The sequence below is a fragment of the Lissotriton vulgaris genome, chromosome 3_1, assembly GCF_964263255.1.
Source record: "Lissotriton vulgaris chromosome 3_1, aLisVul1.2, whole genome shotgun sequence".
NCBI classification, from domain to species: Eukaryota; Metazoa; Chordata; class Amphibia; order Caudata; family Salamandridae; genus Lissotriton; species Lissotriton vulgaris.
This window is the reverse complement of record NC_141689.1, coordinates 1,646,134,411-1,646,156,549: the sequence shown is the minus strand read 5'-3', so window position 1 is coordinate 1,646,156,549 and position 22,139 is coordinate 1,646,134,411. Positions and strand designations below refer to the sequence as shown.

The 22,139-nt window shown below is 44.0% G+C and overlaps 1 protein-coding gene across 1 annotated transcript in view; it reads left to right on the top strand.

Annotated features, from left to right (window-relative positions):
• Positions 1 to 22,139, top strand: part of LINGO2 (leucine rich repeat and Ig domain containing 2) — a 2,438,702-nt gene that overhangs the window by 327,545 nt on the left and 2,089,018 nt on the right. The window contains exon 2 of the mRNA XM_086962132.1: positions 14,938 to 15,025. The gene's annotated coding sequence lies outside the window, so the exon portion shown is untranslated. The remainder of the gene's footprint in view (positions 1 to 14,937; positions 15,026 to 22,139) is intronic.

The following is a 22,139-nucleotide window of genomic DNA, read 5'->3' as shown; positions in this document are numbered from 1 at the left end:
GTCCCATTTTGTTCTGTAGAGGCTTCTGTGATGGAATTAGAGTTGACAATTTTTGAGCCCATAAGGGATTGGCTCCAAAAGATACAGTTGCAGTTCATCTGCCTTTTATATGTAATGACTGCTCTATAGTTCTGCCTGTCACCAGATTTTCTGAATTTGTAGTATTGAATCTTTCATATTTGCTTAGCAGTCTTGGACAACACTGGTGTGTGTTACGTGCCTTTGGTGTTCTCGCTCACTTTATCAATAAAGATTTTTTTAAAATAAATATTCCATCTTGTAGTGTAGTTCCTATTTTCCCTATAGGCCCTGCGCATTGGAATAACATAAACAGCAGTGTAGACGTAGGACTGCGGACTTCTAGGTCTCTACTGACTATGTTAGACTTAACTTAGGTTTGCGCCAGCTAGCTCAGAGGTCACTGGAAACTTTCTTGACTGAATAGGAAGTGATCAGCTTCCCTGGCTCAGACAAGAAGGGATTCAGCTTCCGACAACCGCATTAACATGACAACTTTGCTCCTCAGAATAAGAGTCAATCTCTAGAGTCGTGTGAAACAATAGACAGCTATTTCACTCAGTTAGTTGTGCAGTTTTACTTTCACCAGGATGCAGAGAATAGAGAGACGGGCGTTTTCAATAAAAGATATTATTTATTGAGCAGTCTTCCATCTCATGCAAGAGAAATGAATTGCCACAATTGCAAGACTTGTTATTATGAAAAGTGCGTACAGTAAAAGTAGTATTACGAAATAATACTGTAAAAGCATTGATATGGTTTCTTAGCCATACGATAGTTAAAATGAATAAAATATATACATTCATATATACATTGGCTAACGACCTCAACTGGTGCTTCCAACTACGCCTACCCCGGTGTACCTGACCTAAGCTTAATACATGGGAGGGAGTAAGTGGCAGTTTAAGTTAAGTTGGTTTTGCCAACAGTTTGTTTCAAGAATTCTCTCTAAGGGTTTAGTCAGCACCGTACCTCTGGAATAGAATGCAGGAGGTCTGGTATCTCCTCTCAGGACTCGATATCCCAGTCACCCGCAAGGGTAGACTGGAAACGCCGGAGCTGGATTTTCTCGGCAGGAGAAAAGACAGCGTCTTTCTCAGCGCGTCAAGGAGGAGGGGCAGCGTCCGTGGGCTTCTCGCATCTGCTGGGCTCTGCAAGGGGACAGCTGATCTGCTCCAGTATTCACCACCACCGTGTGCTTGCTTAAGGCAACGTTGGTATATTTATACCTGAAAGGTGCCGAGTTTGACGTAAGTTTTTGGACATAAGACGTCAATAAAGATGTCACTAAGAACTGGTCGTTCTTACAGTGCTCGCAGGAGTTATATTACTAATCAAAACAAAGCAAGCGGGGCTTTCCCAGGTTGCTGGGGGTTTGCGATGTCGAAAGAACTCGGTGTACTATCTAGGAATCTAAAGAAGTGGCTTCTGCTGTGTCATGGACTGTCATGAACTGCAGAGACGAGTTACTGAAATATGGCTCTGATCGTTATGCCATTATAGGGATATGTATTGATTATAGCCGTATAGGGGCATGAGGTCACAATATTGATCGGGGTCCTAGATAAAACACAACAATCTCATCGCTATGCGCAACACTTATGTCACCTTCAACAGTCAACCACACACCATAGCTTAGTGCACCTGGCATTGCCTTCCTCATGTTGAGTTAAGGGTCTTGTGCAGCTATATGGTCTGCCAATGTGTAGAAACATTAGTTGTATTTCAGTGCTTTTTAAACTCTATCTTTGTTTAAGTGTTGTAGTCTGCTCTACTCTGTGACAACTTTGCCTTTTCAGTGTTTCAATTTACATTTACATAGCCATGTAAACATATGCTATTGTACAGTTAGAAGCAGAATACACTTTATCCTCTTGACATGTATGTGACATGTTACCTCTCATCATATGTTTTCATGTTGTGAATGTCGGGTGACAGAATGTGATTGGTGCAAATGTTGTAGTAGTATTCATGAATTGAATCTAAAGACACTGAAAAAATTGTTACAGGTGTACCAAGTTTAGTATATTTTTGCTGCATAATTTCATTTGTACACCACCCCTTCAGGTTGTCAAACACATTCTGAAAAGGAATATTAGAATGTAATGTTTATTTTATTTCCAACACTTTAAACACCATAATTCCCATTGCTTCCAACAAATGTGTAAGTGACAGCAATTAGGGAGCATCTCGATAAAGGGAGGATGGGTGAGACTTGCAGTCTAACCTTACATCCTCACTACAGTCAACTCCAGGGAGCAGCATCGCTCTGCATGAAATAGAATCAATCCTCACAGTGAAATGCATACTCTTCAATGTATAGATAGAGTGGTAAGCCTAATGTACTGGCTTGCCTCAATAAGACCTTATCATACAATTTTTGCCAGAATGGTGGTAATGTACGATTAAATAAAACTATTGAATGTAAGAGTTGGACCACAGATGCTCTATGTTGGATAGTGTTGTACCTGGCCCTTTCTGCTGGCTCACCCTCAAACTTTATTTCTTCCTCTTCCCTTTTTTCTGACCTCGTTTTTGTTGGCTTTAGGACTCTGAGCACTTTACCACTGCTAACCAGCGCTAAAGTGCATATGCTCTGTACTTAAAACATAGCAACATTGGCTTATCCACAATTGTGTATCTACTTCCTGTTTGTCCCTCGGCGGGCGGCCATCTTTAGAGGGTGACGCTCTAGTCTTCCCTCCCTCCCTGACTATTTAGGGCTCTAAACACTGGCGCTCGTGCTGAATGACTACTAGCACGCTAGCGCTTGGGTGTGGAGCGTGTCTGCACTATTGAGGACGAATTTTAAAAATTGTGTGTTATTAACCTGTGGGTTATTTTTAAAAACTGCAAAGTGTATTTTAAAAATGCTGTTACCTTGCCAGGCATAGCGCTGACTCCCCGGTCCACCGCAGCTATCCGATGCTGTTTGAGTGGAGGGAGAAAGAGCGCTCCTATTTCCTGTTTGTCCCTCGGCGGGCGGCCATCTTTAGAGGGTGACGCTCTAGTCTTCCCTCACCTCCCAATCTACATACTCTCTGCCCCCTCGCGCAGCGGTAACGCGCATCGGGAGCGCCTTCATTGCGCCTAAGAGGCGCCAAAGAGAAGCCAGTCTGCGCCAGTCCGCCCTCCTGGCCCCCTCAATAACTTTATCACCAAGATAATAGACCTGGTTGCAAGTGTCGTCTTGACCTCTCCCAATCTCACTTTGCTTGGTGATATTAATCTGCATTTAGACGACCCCTATAACTCATCGGCTAACAATCTCTGTTCCAACCTGCAAGCCATGGATTTATGCCAGAAGGGCTTTCATGCTACACACAATAAAGGTCATCTTCTTGACCACATTTACAGTAACATAGATAACCTCTTGGTGGAGACCCCGATTCCCCTACCCTGGACCGACCATTTTTTAATTCCCTTCACGTGGTGTACTAACCCCCCCTTCCTCTCAGAACCTGATCAAGCATCGAGGTAGGAAATGGCCCTCTCTTCCCTTGCCTGATTGGGAAGTGGCCCTCGCCAAAAATCCACCTGCAAGGGCAACCAATCCTAGTAAGGCAACTAATAATTTTAATCATTGGATTTCCAGTACCCTCGACCAGGTCCTTCCCAAACATGCCTGCAACACTATAAGAAGACCTAAAGTTGCCCCATGGTATACACCCGCCCTCAGACTCAGGAAATCAGCCTGCCGAAAACTCGAGAGAGCCTGGAGGCAGGACTATTCTCAACCTAGGAAAGCTGAGTATAGGGCTGCCATAAAAATCTATAAAATGGAAATAAAGACAGCACAAGCTCTTTTTTATGAAGGGAAAATCAATGCGGCGGCGAATGCCCCCAGGGAAATCTTCAAAATTGCTAAATCCCTTATCTCGCCTCCTGCTGAGCGTCCCTCTGTTGAAGGCGCTCAAAACCGTTGTAATGATCTGGCCGTCTTTTTTTCTCAAAAGATTCAGGCCATATACTCCTCATTTAACATCATCACGGATGATCCAAAATCCCCCATCACCTCTGATCCCTCTGTTCCTTGTAAGCTTGAGGAAATCCCACTTCTCGACACCCCTGGACTCAGACCCTCATCAAGGTCTTGGACGTTGTTCGTCCAGTCATCTTAGACGTTCTCAACGCGTCCATCTCTTCCAAATCTGTCCCACCATCTTGGAAATGTGCGATGGTGAAGGCTTTGTTAAAAAAAACCAACCTCGACCAGAGCAACTGGTCAAACTATCGCCCCATCTCTCTTCTTCCGTGGCTGAGTAAATTGCTTGAAAGGCACGTGAATAACATCCTAATGGACTATTTAGAGTCCAATAGCCTATTGCGTGCCTCTCAGACAGGTTTCCGTCCTCAGCACGGAACCGAGACCGCCCTCCTTGCGGTAACGGAAGAAGCAAGAGCGGTGCTGGATCGGGGAGGAAAAGTCGCCATCATTCTACTTGACCTTAGCGCCGCGTTCGACACGGTTAACCATGCCACGCTATTACATCGTTTGGCGGGCATGGGCGTGTCGGGCGCGGCCCTAGAATGGCTGACATCCTTCCTGGATGAGCGATTTTTTCAAGTCTTTGAGGGTGAAGCGGTGTCTCCCAAACACCCACTTAGGTGCGGGGTCCCCCAGGGCTCTTCCCTAAGTCCTACCCTCTTTAATGCCTACATGGAACCTCTGGACAGGATAGTCCATCCCTTTGGTGTGCGTATTGTCACCTACGCGGACGATACCCAATTGGTGGTCTCTTTAGACCACTCTGAGGGATCGTCCCCCACCTTAGGCCCCTGTCTAGAGGCTGTTGCCAGATGGATGCAATCTTCCTGCTTAAAGCTTAATGGGGAGAAGACAGACATCATCTTACTGGGCAACCCTTCTCCCTCTGCCCTTGCATCCATCTGGCCACCATGTTTAGGCCCGTCCCCCGTCCCTAAGTCTCAGATAAAGAGTCTTGGGATCTGACTTTTCGGTCCAGGCTACCAAGACGGCCGCCACCTGTTTTGGGCTAATGAGGATGCTGCGGAAGGTGCTCCCTTTGCTCCCATTCCAGGCGAGGAGGATCATGGTCCAGGCCCTGATACTCTCCCGTCTGGACTATGGGAACGCTCTTTATATGGGAGCCCCGACCTCCGTTACTCAGAAGCTCCAAGTCACACAGAACAGTGCGGCGCGCCTACTCTACAACATCCCCCGCTGGCAGTCAGCTAAGAACGCCCTAAGGGAGCTCCATTGGCTTCCTGTGGCGGCAAGAGTGCAATTTAAAGCCATGTGTATTGTACACAAATCGTTCCATCGAACGGGCCCTGTAATTCTACACCCTATGGTTACGCCATATGTCCCGTCCCGTTCCCTTCGCTCTTGCACCCTTCAGCTGGCAACGTCCGCCAAAATCAAGAAAGCTCGCTGGGGAGGCCGCTCTTTCTCTCATACGGCGGCGAGACTTTGGAACTCCCTCCCACTCTCTCTTCGGGAACACAACAATCATATGTCTTTCAGGAAGGCCTTGAAAACGCACCTGTTTGCTAACACTTGCTAATCTACCCCAAGTCCGCACTAAGTAATCATTCACAAGCGCTGCGAGGCCTCCGGGTAGCTACGCGCTATACAAGTGCAATTTCCATTCCATTCCATTCCAATTTACTAATAATACTGTAGTAAAGTGCACTATATGTGACTAGGGCCTGTGAATGAAATGCTACTAGTGGGCCTGCACCACTGCTTGTGCCATCCACTTCAGTAGCACTTTAAACATGGCTCGGGCCTGCTATTGTAGAGCCTATGTGTGCAGTTTAAACTGCCATTTTGACCTGGCAAGTTAACCTACAAGCCAGGCCCAACCTTCCCTTTCATTACATATACGTCAACCCTAAAGCAGGCTCTAGGCAGCCCTATGGGTTGGGTGCAGTGTTTTTAAAAGGTAGGACATGTACATTTGAGTTGCACATGTCCTGGGAGTGAAAAACTGCTAAATTTGTTTTCACTCCTGCTAGGTCTGTCTCATCCATAGGTTAACATTGGGATTTTCTTGAAACATCTTCTAAGTGTAATTTCCAAATGGGAAAAGATAGAGATTTGGAGTTTAGTGTCTTTGGACTCAAATTAAAAATAACAACAGGATTTTCTATTGTTAGTCTGAAAATGCCACTTTTAGAAAGTTAGCATTTTCTTACTTTAACCATTCTGTGCCTCTGCCTGTCTCTGTATATACATCTGGGTTTGTTGACATCTGGGCTTTGTGCATTCTCTCTATATAGCCACACAAAGGGAGCTTGGGTGTGACATGTTCATTCTGATGGCCCTTGATCAGGCTGATGGGCCTTCCTGAGGTAGATTGGGAGGGAGGAGCTGACACTTGCACCTGAATAGGGATGTGCCTGTCTACACACAAACAGCTGCGTACCCGACTGTAGGGAGTCTGGAGCCAAGGCAGGAAAGGCAAGGACCTTGTGATCTTCAAAGGCCTCTTTCAAATCTCCCTCACTTCAAAAGCACATTTGGCTACAAGTACTGGACCCTTGACAACACCAAATCAAAACTTTGCTAGAACCAAGGACATTATGCCAGGAAGAAGTGCTGCTGTGCTATAGGAGGGACTGCCACTTTGCTAACTGCATTGAGGTGTAGGCCTGCCACCTGCTCATTGCTGTGTGACAGGAGGGGTTGCTACTTTGCTACTTGCTTTGTTATGTGTTGCCCTGTTGCTACTGCTTCTTGCCAGGGAGTGAGGACTGGACCCACTCTCTACATCCTTGCACCCAGGTTCTACAAGGACTTGCTGACTTGTCTTCTGCTCTTGAAGTCTTGGGACATCAAAGACTTGCTTCAACCCTGCTCAAGCTGCTGGACTCTTTCAATTGTGAGTCCACCCTTGCCTGAGGTGCCAACTCAAGTCTTATTGCCTCAGAAGTCGATTTTTGGCAGCTTCTCTTCATCTGCGCTGAAGCATCTGGAACTTTGCACCAATGCATCGCCATTTAAAGCTAACACATCGACTGCCTGATGACAGCATTTCTATTGCTGACACCGCTTGATGATGACTGGCTGCACGGCTCGACTACAACAGCGATCCTACCGCTGAAGCCACCCAATGACGACATAGCACCTGCAGTTTAACGGAGCTCGGCGACGATATGGGAACCTCTTTGCGTGGCTTGACAGAGACGCTTGGGGCTCTCAACATCAACACTTAGTCCAGCCTATGTATTTCTTCAGCGGGCCCTGTGTGGGTCCTGAAGCCAACCTGCCCTCCAAAGCAGTTGACCTGAACCTTGAATTTACCCCAGTCTAGCATGATCTCAAGTAACCTGTTACCGCTATTGACTTCTAAGCACTGTTTTTAGATTCAATCTTTACAAATTCATATCTCAAAGTCTATTTATTGGATTTTTGTTGTTTTGGTCTTGTTTTACTCAGATAAATATTCTCTATTTGTCTAACCTGGTGTTACGTCTTTGTGGCATTCTCACTGTGTTACTGTTTGAAGGGTAGCACAAATACTTTACACATTGCCTCTTAAGTTAAGCCTGACTGCTCTATGCCAAGCTACCAGAGGGTGAGCAAGGGTTAATTTAGGTTGTGTAGTGGACTTACCCTGACTAGGATTGGAGTCCCTACATGGACATGGTTAAAACTTCTGCCAACTAAAGACCTAATTTCTAACAGAAAGAAACACAAACTCTTGTGTAGAATGCTTTGGAGAGAAATTGAAGAGCAATTAATTTGAAGTTCTCTTTGTATCTAGGAAAGTAGCACAGTTGTCTTTTAGGAGTGATAACTTTTGGTGCTTTTGACATACTAGCTGGAAAAGTGATCCATTTTTTTCTTTCAATAGCAGGAAGATAAATAATACTGTGAATAACAGAAACAAAATGTTCCTGGCATGCACAAATGTCCGCAATGCAATTGCTAAGGCAGACCTGAGTACAGGATATAAATTTCATTATTCGGAACCTGACTATTCAAATATTTATTTGGGGCCCAGGTGTAGCTGTCAATGTTGCCCTAGGTGCATTGCCATAGATACTCAGTTGTATGGAGTTTTTTGCTACAAAATCAAGGAATAGTGTTCCATTTATCTTTCTTATTTTATGGCCCACCACACCCTTGGTACACCACTGTTGCGAGTCTCCAAAAATACATAACTCCATCCGTAATGATCTGATTCATTCAAGAGTATTTGGAGCTCAAAAGTAGGCATGTCTCCGTAAAATTTGAATCTCACAATCTTTGCCTTGATTATGGGCAGAGACATTGGAGCTTTGCAAATCTGTGGCCACGGAGTTTTTCGCATAGTTATGGATTGGTTGCATTTGCTACACCATTCATCAACTGCATCATAATCTGTAGATTTGAACAAAAAAAGTTTTTGTAGCTCAAACAGATCAAAAGTTACTACAAACATGGCGGTAGGTGTTCCTGTTCACCAGAAGGCCCTTCACAAAGGTTGACTGGGGATCTTCCAGTTGATTATTGCTGCAGTTGGATTTTAAATTGGTATTAATAAGGTGAAATCTTTCCTCAGGCAGTGTTTCCATGAGTAAAAATTACAATATAATGAAGTAATACTTCCATAAAATGTGCCACATAATGCTGCGTACTTTGCCTTTTTTTGCCTCATAATTTAGTCAACCCCGCGGAATAATTTGGGAGCATATTATCAAGAAACGGCGTTAAAATTTTCGCCGCTTTAGCGGCAGGAAACAGCAGCTTAAGCGGCGATCATGGGCTTGATGATATGATCTTGTGAATTCCCATATAAGCCCATGTTCTGGTCTGAACATGGGCTTCTATGGGAATTCTCAAGGGCATTTTATCAAGTCCATTATTGCTGCTTTAGAGGCAGTTTTCGTGCAGCTAAAGCCGCGATAATTTTAACGCCATCTCTTGATAATATGCCACTTGGTCCTTCTCTGACGCATAAATACAATTGGCCTGATTATATGGAAAAATTCCTAATTAAAGGGTATGCAGACCTTGTGCTGAGTTTCTTTTCAGATGGGCCCTCCTCAACAGCAAGACAGGAGCCCCAGGGACAACTGAGCCTAACTTCCAACTCATACTTCTTGCCTGATGGGATGGGGTCAAATGTCACCCTTGAATAACCAGCAATTCAATATAAAATAACCATCCAGACAACATTGAGGGGCAGGCTGCGGACTCTGATTCTATTTTCTATGTTGATTGGCGAAAGAGGGTAGCAAGGCCCATCTCTCCTTGCAGCTTCCTCTGGGTAGGGTTCTGAGAACACACAAGCAATGCGACTGGAAATACACTGTCACTCACCCAGTGATAGAAGCAGTTGGCTAAATGATCCCTTGCCATTTGCAGTATCGCCATCTGTCCCTGGTCCAACTTATTTTTCACTCAGTGCAGACAGCAGAACAATCCCTCGCTTGTCACAGACAGCAGAGCTACACTTCACCTGTTGCAGAAAACCGAGCTGGCCCAATTATTCACAGACAGGGCAGCTGTACCTTGCTCCACAGGTTTAGCCCTGGTCAAGTACACATCAGTAATCCCACAATTGCAGGCACAAGCTTGCCTTTGGGAAATTAAAGTGTCGAAAGCCCAAGTAATTAGTGATTGCTGCACAAAGCAAATACTCCCAGCATCTTAGGAAACCTACATGCTATGAAGAGGGAGGCACAGATTTAACCCCTCCCCTGCTGGTGACGGAACCACTCCGTCATCAGCCGCGGTTGCGCTGTGCTGATGACGGAGCGGTTCCGTCACGGCCCGCTCGGAACGCCTGCGCGGCTCAGATTCCGCGCCTGCGCTGAACGTTCTATTGAGCGGGCGGGCCGTGACGGAACCGCTCCGTCATGAGCACAGCGCAACCGCGGCTGGTGACGGAGCGGTTCCATCACCAGCATGCGCCCGCCGCTCTTCCGCCCCACCCCCTTAGCACTGCGGCAGAATATCTGCCGCAGTGAAGGGGTTAAAAGAGAGAGACATTGGTGCTGGAAGACAATGTAACAGGGTATATGAGATGAGGAAACATCAGGATAGTGCTTTTGAAAAATCACAACTACAGAAAGACTAACGTATGTCAGCAGACCAAAACAACAACATAGCACCCTTACTTCAGGATTAGGAAAGTAACCAAGCCAGCAGCCTGACTTTAGAACTGAAACACAGACCCATATATCAACAGCCAAAAGAGCAAAGGGGTCAACCAAGTGGTTTGTTACAAAGAAAACTGCGTAACATAACTTCCAGTGTAGGATCAGAAAAATCCTACATGGTGCAAAACGTTGTTGCTGAAACCTTGACCTCCAACAAGCACACTTTCACAGGGAATACACCTACATCCTGGAATGCCTTTCAAACCCTAATTAGACTTGACATCAACGCCAAACTAAAGGATTTCCTAAGAAACCTGCCCTAAAATCTCTCACTTTGTCCATGCCTGCAGATAGACTTTCCACTGCTGCACAATATTGTACTGCTAGTGACCACAAATGTATACAACCCACCAGTTGATGCATTATGGTAAACTCTAATCACCAATAATAGGTTCAGGTGCGCTGCATGTCTGCTTTATGTACTAACCACACACCATCCTCTTTCCCACAACTGCTGCTTATTACAAATGTATAATCTTACATACTTTAATATTGTTCTTCTGTTCTATGTATACATTTATCTTAATAGAAAAAAGAGTGAACCCTTATACCTCAGCAAAGGAATGGGATACTACCACCAAGTTAAAAAGGAAATTTCCCTGGTCGCTATATAGAGAAACAAGTAGAAAAGATGTTTTTCTATTTGTGAATATCCACAGTGAAATTGCTTAACATACAGCTCATGTGATAGACAAATCAACAAAATACATTAACATTCTTTAAAGGAAGAATTTAAGTTAAATCCAAAAATGTATTTATTAAAATTCATATCTCAAAACTCACAAATATCACAATAAAAATGACACTTAAAATGACTCAATTAAAAATAGTTTTGTTACTTGCAAAATGTCACAATAATGAATTAAAAGTCAATTACAGTGAGGGCACTATCAAATAAAATACAACACAACCATAAGAAAGAGAAAGACAAAACAAGAACAGACAATATACAAATCCATTTGCACAATGTTGTAGATGGGTCCCGAACCGGCCTAACTTGGGTTTTTATGGATCCAGACACTGATATGGATTTTACAAGAACTGCGTTGACTGTTATTGAGATTGTACGCCAGCAGTGAAAGGAGATGCTGTATGTTAAGCAATTTTACTGTGGGTATTCACAAATAGAAAAAAATATTTTCTACTTGTTTCTCTATATATCGACCAGGGAAATTTCCTTTTTAACTATATGTACATTTAGCCACTGCTGTCTACAAATGAATATCTTTTAAATGCCTTAGGGTAATACTTATGCCATTCACCCATTTATATAGCTCTCACCTCCCACACTAATGTACCTTTTTATGCAATTTCTTTTCCACTGGTAGGTTTGCAAGTTTTTATCTTATTACTCTTTGTTGTAAAGTGCTCTGTCAATCGTCAGGGTTTGTGTAATGACAAGCTTTGCATGTTCTCCATGTCTGTGATTCTATTTAGAATACAGATGTCTGTGTATCTAACATTCTCAGCATCGAGAATGTTGTGGAGGGAGAGGGAACTAGAAAAACAAGCTTGCAGGAAAATATATTTTGATGACAAGAAATGTGTTCAGTTTCAGGAGGTTAGGATAGGTGATTTGGTCAAAATAAAAGCACCTGTTGGAAGGAAATCTTGGCCTAAATACACTAATGTTAGACCTGTCATCAAAGTTTTTGGGAATGCTATAAAAACACAAGATGGGAGGATTTCGAATAAAAGTCGGGTGGTGGTTGTTAAATCGAAGAATGTTGTTCAAAATGATTTAGCTACTGACGGGGATATCTGTGGCACTGGTAATATCCCTTTATCTTATTCTAGCAATCCTCCTGCTGTTCATGTGAAGAGTCAAAGGTTACGTAGAGCTTCTTATACGAAGGATTATGTGTAAACTTCCTTATGTTCTTATTTTCTTGGTGATATTAAGTTGTTCTCTTATTTTTTTTCTTGTTCCTTCTTTTTTTTACTGCTATTGCAAAGAAGGGAGATGTGTAATGACAAGCTTTGCATGTTCTCCATGTCTGTGATTCCATTTAGAATACAGATTTCTGTGTATCTAACATTCTCAGCATCGAGAATGTTGAGAGTGAATTGACGACAGTTGGAGCTGGAGCTGTTTGTGGATGAGGCGAATAAATCCTACCTGAACCACATCATAACTTGGTCTTTCTTCTTTATGTGGTAAACACCACATTTATCAGAGCTGTATTACAAACAAAACGAATGAATAAACTTCTAGAAAGCAGATCTTCAGACTACTGCACTAAAGTCACATCTAGAAGCAATTCATTCAGCCGCGGCCCGTGCAGGTAAGAGTGGTGGGGCCGTGTGAGGGAGGATTTTGACAGACGAAAACTAGGACAATTGAATTATTTATTTATTTTTCCCTCGTCGTCTTCTGTCGAAATCCTCCCTCCACCCAGCCCCACAGCTCTTACCTGCACAGGCCGCAGCTGAATTAATTCCCGGCCCACATGACAGAGCTGACTTTTTGGCGACAACAGTTATACGGTCCAGGCACATTTGTTACTGGGTGGAATTAAAAAGAAATGCCATTGCCATTATAATACCATTAATGACTGGAAGTGAAGTGTTGGGTTCAACTACGTGGCTTAAATAATACCAGGAGCCTAATCCCACATCAGTCTCTAAGGAAATGGAAAGGTTGTACATCTTCTAGCTAATAGAGCTTAACAATCTTGATGCTCTTAAATCCGGCACCAACTATCATTGGAAGAAGTCCACATTAGTTGCAGTCGATAGTGATCAATAGAGTAGGTGGTGATCAATAGAGTAAATGTCTCTCGAATCTCCTGATTGATTGTTGGACACTTTAGAGCCTTTCAGATGTGCATTAATTGACACCTTGTAAAAACCTGTGGTGTGTTGATTCGTTGTTCCTTGTTTATGTCTAACGTGTGTTGTCTGTGGGGCCTCTATATGTGACATAGGGAACCTCCTATGTGGTGTTTTGAGATTGGTTATAACTTGGGGCTGAGCTGGGCATCACCCACAGTTCCTTGCAGTGCTGTATGCATGTTATTCAATACAAGGAAAAGGAAGTATCTATCACCACCTATGATTTGGGGCAGGAAAGAAACATAAATATTGTTTGTATCTTATTTTCTTTATATATTATGCTCCTAGTTATGATATAAACATTTTGTGCCCAAAGAAGTACTGGGCTTTTGCCAATACTTAAGTATGAAAAAAACCTAAGGGCCTAATTTATAAAAAACAATCACGCATCACAGCAAGTTCATTGACTGCACTGCGTGATAGTGAAAGGGCAGGAATGTGCGTACTTAATATAATACAGCGCATTCCTGTCTTTTCCATGCACTAGTGCACAAAGTGCTGACTAGCGCCAAGGCAGCCACCCTCGCACCATGGTGCAAGGGTGCCTGCTTTGTAAGCAGGATTGTTTTGTACAGGAAGTGACACCTTCCTGCACAAAAAGCAATCCTCTGCGGCACTTTCCTCTTTTCACGTATGCTACAGAATGCAGCACACATAGAAAGAGGAGGTACTGAGGTGAAATAAAGATATTTGTACTCATTACACCTCACCTGGGAAGTAGTTGCATTTTGGTAAATTCTCAGGCCTACCAGTGCTGGCAAATCTGGGAATGCACCAAAATCCATGGGTGGATTTGTGGGAACACCCACATTCCACCCACTAAACGCATCCCTGGGGCAGAGTAACTCAACATAGCAATTTGTGCTGTGTTACGTTATTCAAGATGTATCAAACCATGCAAGACCACGCAAGGGCACTGCGTGGCTAGAGTTGCATCGTTCTTGCACCCCGTTGTGTGGCAGAAAGATGACGCAACTCTTTAACAAATATGCCCCTAAGTTTGCTATTCTCAAGCCTCAAACTTCTCATCACATGACTCCAAGTTCACACCTCTCTTACAGTCATATCCTTCATCTAACTGTGGTTGTGCAGTCCACATGATTTTGCCATCTCTATCACGGTCTCACCTCTAGATTAAGTATGTTCACTACTTTGTACCTCTCCTCAATCAATGTCTGCTGAAGCTCTCCCCTTTTATCTGGAAAAGTCAGATGAATTCTTACTAAGTCTTAACAGAAGAAGATTGCAATTCCATTTAAGGAATCGCAAAATGCGATTCCTTAAATGGAATTGCAATTTGAGAATTCGGAAATATTTGCGAATTCTCAAATTGCGAGGGCCTTCACCCTTCCGACCGCATGTGCACATTTAGCGAATACAAGCGGCTGCTCGTACTCCCTACTTGTGTTTGTTTCATTTAGCACTATTTCATAGAGCAAAATGCATCCCCGTGTCCATTTAGGATGCGAGGGTGCATTTTTTGTGCTGCATGCAGGATTACTCTTCTTGGGTAATTCTGCACAATTTCACTGAATTTTTTGAGCAATTCCATGTGATCACGCTACATGGAATTATACAAGTTATGTCTAACCTTAGTGCTCATGTCGGGGTGGTCGTGAGTGGCGGAAATGCACATGGCACAAGAGCTATGTATATGGTGGTATGGCCTGCAACATGAGAGTGAGCATCTTCTTTCAACTTTCATCATGCTAGAAGCCTCAAGGTCCTCTGTGGCACATCTATCAGAAACCGAACAGCACACAAACACTGAGTAAATTACAAAAAGGTTGCCTTCCACACCGTCAGGCAGGCTGCACAAGATAGGTGCATTTACCAGGCAAAGCTTGATGGCGCCCTTGATTTATTGCCTTCATTGAGAATGTAGAAACACATGCTTGCTCTTTCCTCATCGATTCTCTCTCATTGATTACTCCTCTGCTCTTCTTTTACATTTTCGTTCTTTTTCAGCTACCAGCTCTGGCTCTGGGGAGCGCATCTAAAACTACCCCTCTACCGAGAAAGAGGAACAGAAGAATACAGCTGCATATTTTATACGGTAAAATGTTTGTGTATTTGCATAAAGATGTCACCAACGCTACGTAAATAACCCGGCGTGTGCCTGCATGTGTAGATGTCGTATGTGATTGCATGGGTAGTATGTGTTTTTGAGTGGTTGCATGTGTGTGGATCAGTGCTTTAAATGGGAAAAAATAAGTGCAGGTACTCATTAATATGAGCTAGAGGTGTGGCAAGTGGGCGGTGCTAGGGGCGGGGCTAAGAGCAACATATGATGATACATAATGAATTCTGTACCAGTTGCAGCCACTATAAAAACACATGAAAAATATGTGTATGTAAACGAAACAGGTTAACTCGTTACACAAAATGAAATCCAAACAGGATGATATGTGAACAGTTCCTCGTTTTGTAATATTTGCTGCTTTTTAATGCCATACTGCTTTTTTGTTGTTGTTTGGCACAATACTATCTACTCTCAGGCATACACACACGCATACACACACACACACGCACACGCACACACTCACATACACACTCAGGCACACACTCACATACACACTCACACTCACTCACACACACTCCCTCTAAAATCTCCTGAGTATCCTGATTCTCTCTCCCTCTCACAGAAAAACAGGCACACACAAGTCTGCAAGCACACAGACATAAGCAAACACTCACAAAAAGTCTCAGGTGGGATTAAAGCCATTTTAAACTCCTTACCTCCCATGACTTTCTAAATTGCTGTTGTCCATGTTCAGCCTCCATACCTGTGTTTGCCCAAATGCACACAATAGTGGGAATGTGATTAACAGCACAGGGCCTAAATGGGCCCTCCACTGTCAATACTGTGTGATGGTGAACACAGCAACATCATGCAAATGATCCCAATCTGAATAGTTCAACAGCGGCTCTGCTTAGAAGCGCTGTGGCTGTCAAATAGGTTCCAACCATGGCAGCCTCGTGCTCACCAGCACTAGCAGCCAGTGAGCCTACCTTTCATGAGTATTGGTACTCTCCTCAGCCGTAGAGACGTGCTACTACACACATTTAAAACAATGCCACTGCCCTTTTCCCTACGACCAGGCTCTTCCTGGTTCCATGCCTTTACATAGGCATGTCCTCTCCATTCGCCTCTCATCTTTACCCAGCCTCTAAGCTTATCTCCCTAGTTCTGCTTCTCTTCTTCCCACTTTTTGCTTACTCTCTCCACAAGTCTTCAATTTCCTCACTGTTTATTTCCCTACTTGTCTCCTTTTCTCCCCTCCATTCTGTACTCATCCCCTAAGTTTGCCATCTGGCCAGTATTTTGTTCTGCAGTGTGTGTCTGTGTGCGTCTGGGTGTGTGTGTGGGTGTGCGTGTGTCTGGGTGTGTGTGTGTGCGTGTGTGTGTGCGTGTGTGTCTGTGTCTGTGTGGGTGGGTGTGTCTGTCCGTCTGTATCTATCTGTGTGTATGGGTGAATGACAGCACGACATGATGACGTCACTGAATTATACCAATTACTTTATAACCGGGATCACATTTAAAACTATTAGCCATGGGAGATGGGATGCGCAAACATGGAAGATGACAGCACGACATGATGACGTCACGGAATTATTCAAATTACTTTATTAACAAGACGTATCCACGGGACGGGCCAAACGGGATAAACATTTAAACTGTAGATAATTATCATGGGAGGGCACGAACACGGAAGAAGACACTTGGAATATGCAAATAGAAGGCACATTTGAAAATATTAGCCATGGGAGATTGGATGCTGGAACACGGAGGATGACAGCATGACACGATGACGTCACGGAATCATGCCAATTACTTTATAATCGGGATCACATTTAAAACTATTAGCCATGGGAGATGGGATGCACATTTTAAAATATTAGCCATGGGAGATGGGATGCACAAACGCGGAAGATGACAGCACAACATGATGACGTCACTGAATTATTCAAATTACATATTAACAAGATGTATCCACGGGACGGGGCCAAACGGGATAAAACTTTCAACTGTAGATAATTATCATGGGGGGGCACGAACACGGAAGAAGGCACTTGGATTATGCTAATTACTTTATTAACAAGACGTATCCACGGGACGTGCCAGACATAATATGCATATATGCAAACGGGATAAAAAATGTGAACAATAGATGATTATCATGGGGGGGCACGGACACGGAAGAAGACACTTGGATTATGCAAATTACTTTATTAACACTGTGATTAATGTTGGAGGGGCTCACAAAGAGAAGCAGCTCCTGTCCTGAACAAAAAAATGCAAAGAAAACCGGCTTTGGCTGTCTTTCTCAACCCATTTACACACCTGATTGAGAGGGGCGGGGGTGAGGCTAAAGCACTTTCAGCTGAACTGTCGTTGCGCATGTGATCAACAGGGAAGGGTCTGTCTATAGACCCTGCACTGTTAATCACAGCGTGATGCAAGGCAAGCCCTATCAGACCCCTGCTGTCTCAGGCCATTCACATGGGCGCTGCTGGAATCACCAGCAGGGACTCTGTAAGAGGCTTGGCGCCCTTACAAGCTCCTGAGAAGCATGGCGTCATCTATCCTGTGCAATAGGGGAGACATAACCGGAGCCTGCAGTCCCGTTTTACAGGGTACCGGTACTCTCTCTGGCTAATAAAAAAGTGCCGGTACTGAGGGCCTGAAAATTCAGAAGTGCCGGTACTCAGTACCGGTGAGTACCGGCCCATTTAAAGCACTGGTGTGGATCATGTGTGTGTGTGTGTGTGTGAGAGAGAGACTGCAAATTGGGGCTGTGGGGGTTGTTTTTAGTGATGTGTGTGGGGCATGTTAGTGTGTGTGTAGTTTGTGTGTGGCAGTGGTGTGGGTTTTAGGTATGTGTGTGCATATTAGTGTTTGCAGAAATTGTGCATATCAGCGGATATTCGTCTTTCAGGGCCGGACAAGCCTTTTATTCCACTGGGCATTTCCCTGGCGGGCTGGAGCCAGTGGAGACCGTTTTGAAAGGCAAGGCCGGTTTCTGGTTCTTTTGTCACTTTCCCCAGGATCCGAGGTTAAATGCAGCAGGCAGGGGAAGGCTTCAAAAGGGAGAAAGAGAGAAAGAGAACAGGGGAGGTAGAGAGAAAGTGATCGGACAGGGAGAAGAGAGAGAGAGGAGAGAGAGAGAGAGAGAGGAGAGAGAGAGAGAGAGGAGAGAGAGGAGAGAGGAGGAGAGAGAGAGAGAGGAGAGAGGAGAGAGGGAGAGAGAGAGAGAGAGAGGGAGAAGAGAGAGAGAGAGAGAGCGAGAGAGAGAGATAATCAAGCATGGAAAGAGAGAAATTGCGCAAAGAGGTGAAAGTAGCAGGACTGGTGTCAGCATGTTTGCCGCGGCTTTCGGTTCACCAGTCCATCGCTGATGTCTTCATTTGCATGGAGTTTTATCGTCCGAAATTCAGTCATGTCCTATTATACAGTTAATTGCTGCATATCTTCATCATGCTCTTTAAATGTGACCTATATTGTGCAACTCCATCTTCCTCATAGTGCAGAGACTGGTTTATCCTTAGTGACAAAGCTGACGACGCCAATATGTCAGGTCGCTGTGCACAGACGACTTGGATCATCATTATAGACAGTGATTATTGCAATAGCAGCCAAGTATGACAAAGATAATTTGTAGACTGCGCGAATCAGCGAAATGTCATTCAAGCACAACTTGCCAGCAGATGTATTTGCTGTGTCTTGGGTCACACTTTTCAGAAACTACGGGCCTCATTTATGAGGAACTGACGTGGTGCACCACCTCAAATCATCTTGCTGCGTTGCCCTTAGCCAATGTGAAAGGGCAGGAATGTACTGTATTTATGGCATACGGCACATTCCTGTCCTTTCCCCCTGTGCTGGTGCACAATTTGCTGCCTTGCGCCAATGTAGGGTGCAAGGGTTCCTCCATTGCAGGCAGGATTGTTTTTTGTGCAGGAAGTGGCGCCCTCCTGCGCAAAAACAATGCAGTGAGCCATTTTCCTCTTTGTATGTGTGCTACAGAATGCAGCACTCATGGAAAGAGGAAAAAACAAGAAATACAAATATTTCTTCTCATTACACCTTTTCAGGGGAGGCATAAGGTATTTGTGATGCCCCAGGTTTACATGATTATGTAAATCTGGGGCAGCATCAAAATCCATAGGTGCTGTGTGGGAAAACCCACTGCAACGCCCAAGGAACTCCTCCTTGACACAGATGAAGACAAGGCAGTGACGTTGTATTGCCTCATAGATATTATTGAAAGGCTTGCACTGTCTGAGATGCTGGAGCCGCCAGAACCTTACTTTTTTTGATTCCCCGGCAGTGCAAGCCTCACAACCATATCTCTGAGGCAACGCATGGCCGCTCTTTGTGGTTTTGCATAGCCTCATAGATATGGAGTGATAAAAAGCCGAGCAAGTTGCTGCCTTGCCTTACTCTGAGGCATTACATAGATGTTGCAGTGGGTTTTCCCATGCAACACCCATGGATTTTGATGCTGCCACAGATTTACTTGATCACTTAAACCTGGGGCCTCGCCAATACCTTACGCCTCCCCCGACAAGCGCAACAAGGAGAAATATTTTTATTTCTCCGTCTTTTTCTTCTTTCCATGTGTACTGCCTGCTGCAGCACACATGGAAAGAGGAACTGCACAAAAACAATTCTGCCTGCAACAAAGGCACCCTTGCACCATGCTGCAAGGGTGCCTACATTGGCACAAGGCAGCAAATTGTGTGCCAGGGAAAGGACAGGAATACGCCAGATTTCAGAAATAAAGTGCGTTACTGCCCTTTTACATTGGCGTAGGACAACGCAGTAAGAAGATCTGTGCCTCTGCCCTTCGCCAATTCCTCATAAATGAGGCCCTCAGTTTTCAACCTTGGAATCGAAAAAGTTTGATGTCTGTGTCCCAACTTTTATGTTCTACACAATGCATGTTTTTAGGGAAATTATTATTCTCAGCCTTCCAGAAAAGTTGGGAGGCTTCCTGGTTCTAAGTGATTTGTGACACTCTAAATAGGGATACAGTTAATATTGAGTACTGCTCCAGAATTTAATATTTAGCCATTGATCTGTTAGCTGGTAAGGTAGCTCACTGTGTTAACTCAAATTTGACAAACCAAAAATATATCTGATTTCAGCCTGTTCATGCTACTGTGGGCGGAACTCTTATACTACATATACATTCACTGGGTAACTACTGCCAGCACCAAACAATGAACCACATAAGCAATTTGGTTTCGCCCTCCACTTTCATGCATCAAGAAAATCTGCAAATTATTAAAACTTACAACTTACTATACTGAGCATACAATTCCCTCGAATTGAATTCTACTCCATGTTTAGAATCTCAGTAACTTTAAGACTACCAACAGATGCAGCAATAGTGGCGGCTGCTAGGGAACAGTAGTGGTGGAGCATGGGTGTCAAGGGAGAATAGAAAAAAGAAAAAGATAAGATGACTTAAATTCCAGCCGCCACTTCTCCTCCATCTTCCCTCTGTTCCTGACTCCCTGCAGCACACAGTCTCCCAGACTACCCTAAGCCAATCACGACGCTGCTGTCAACAGCATAAAATGATAAAAACATTGTGTTATCAAAAAAAAAACGTTTCCACTACTCAGAGAGCAGTGGGGAAGCACTCCACTGCCTGGGCGGGGGAGCAGCCACTGCGCTGCAATGCCATACTAGTGGCAGACTGTACAAAATCAAGCCCCTCAAATGCTTTCTTGAGGCCTTAATGAGTTAACTTTATGTCAATTCTATTTTTTGTCATTCAGCATGCTTGCTTTGATCGAAACCTAGTCCAACTCACGCATGCTCGCAAGTTTCATAGCCTTCACTCCCAGAAATTCAGTCCATGTTCTTAGTTTGGACTGTTTGTGATTTTCCCAAAACAGTTTCTCAAAACAGAATGCTTTGCTTATGTCCTGAAGATACAAATAGAATCGTTGAACATCATGAAGGTATAAAATATTGCCAAACATTTGGAAAATGACAATACATAGGTAAAAACAAAAAAACTATGAGTCACAAAAAGTAAGGAAAAATAAACTGCTTCTGTAATGGCCTGAAGGAGGGTGGCCGCCCTACTTGTACCCCCTTTGCCTCCTCTCCTCCTGTACTTCAAGGCCTAGAGGATTCTCTCTTTCTGTCACTCACAAGTCCTCAGTGTGCCCAGTTCAGCTCCACACACCCACTTATAAAACTACCTGAGAATGTCACATGCACTCCACACTTACTCCATTCTCTGGTGACGTCGGCAATAAACAAAGAACGTGATTGCCACAAACAGAGATGGAGATGGTGCAAATTTGTCCTTTTTTCTATGCACAAGGTGACATTTCTGTTATGCTGGTGTAATTATTTGAATTTCATCTGATGCTTAGTATGTAACATTGGCCAAATTAAATCACTACTCCACCTGGCGTGATTAAGCTGCAAAATGTTAGCTCGGAAGCACGAGACCAATGTGAAAGCCAGTAAAACAAGAAGCTATTGTTTGAAGCACTTGTGTTTTTTGTGCTTTTCTGTGTGCAGAATACATTTTCATGTCCAGAGTGGAAGCAAGGATAATGCATTTTGTGCTAAGAGAAACCTTTACACTTCCCGTAATTTTGCATATTTCCTGAACTTCACGTAATTAGGTTAAAAGCAAATTATATGAATTTGATCATGCCCCTACTTTTCTCATGATTCACATCCACCTACAACAGACGAAAAAAGCCTGAGACCCGCCGGTGAAGTGACGGTACCGCACACACAATTCACATTTATCACAGTTAGCCGCAGTGGAAGTGGTTGAGGCCATCTGTGAAAACCGAAGGCGACATAGGTGCGGATGTTATTCCAGGAGGCCTGCCTTTTCTGAACTGCCTTTTTTTCCTCCCGTGGAGCAATTCAAATTACGCCCCACGTGCAAACTAAAACTGTTTATTTTCATATTCCAGTTTTCTCAGGAATATTTCATCGAACACTAGTCAAAAGGCTGTGTATTATGAGTGGTAGTCCGAGTGTCGAACCTTAGACTTCCATTTTGATAGGAGTGCATGGTATGCACCCGCCCCATGATTTATCACAACATGTTATTGTACCTACATGGATATTTCACAGTAGGCGTGTCCAGCTTTATGGGTGACAATAGTAAGTAAGAATGCTT